Source organism: Poecilia latipinna, unplaced genomic scaffold (genome assembly GCF_001443285.1).
Source record: "Poecilia latipinna isolate Pla-1442-1.1 unplaced genomic scaffold, P_latipinna-1.0 Scaffold42, whole genome shotgun sequence".
NCBI lineage: Eukaryota > Metazoa > Chordata > Actinopteri > Cyprinodontiformes > Poeciliidae > Poecilia > Poecilia latipinna.
The window spans coordinates 77,213-78,155 of record NW_015112658.1 but is presented as its reverse complement, the minus strand read 5'-3'; positions in this window follow the sequence as shown (position 1 = coordinate 78,155).

Genomic DNA, 943 nt, shown 5'->3' with positions numbered 1-943 from the left:
CCGTGAATATTGGTCGGGACATGTCCCTACCGTCCCTACCCAAACCTACGCCCATGGGTGGCATAATAATGTAGAAACAGTAGTTACTTTCTGTCACCCATCCTTGCTAAGCTAAAGGGATAATTAGAGCTCTACAGTTTAATTCAAAACAGTTCTACATCAAAACAAACGATTTAATCTGAAACCCCCCCAGATATTTCAAATAACTACTTTGACATATAGTTTAATTTACTACTTAAAATATTTTTTGGCAACTTGGTTACCAAAATTAGCAAAATTAACTGATTTTCTCGTCAGAAATCAGTACTGAACAATAAACACATACTAAACAATAACTTATTTTTGGTTTCAATTGTGAAAAGGCTGAAGGATTACAGTAATAGCTTATTTTTCTTTTTGTAGTCAAAAGCTGGTGAAAAAATATACTAAATGACTACCAAGCAGATCTAAAAAAATCTATAGTTTTCACATTAATAGACAGGTCCAATTGCATAAATTTTCTTCTTTAGAAACACTAACCAGATACTGGCATATGCTCCCTCTTTTAATCATTAATTAACAGTCATTAAGCACATTTCTAGTTGTTTGACAACCCACACCCAGGTCTGCCTGAAAAATCAAGAAATCGACCACATGAAGCAGAAACAGCCATTTATTTGTCTGGAAAGGGTTATGCAGACATTTCTAAGGCTTTGGGACCTCGGCCATAAAAGAACCAAAATAAACAGCTACAGCTTCACTTCACTTCACTTGCCTTACTTAACATCAGCTTTTTTGACTCAAAAAGAATGAGACTGGGCAAAAGTTCCACAAAACCTCATATTTTTCAAACACCTTCATAATTCCCAATATCCCAAAGTAATCAAGCGGTATTCCTCCTAATAGACCCTTTTCACAGTGACGTCAGACAATGGCCGCCATAACTCAAACCTGGGTATCTTTA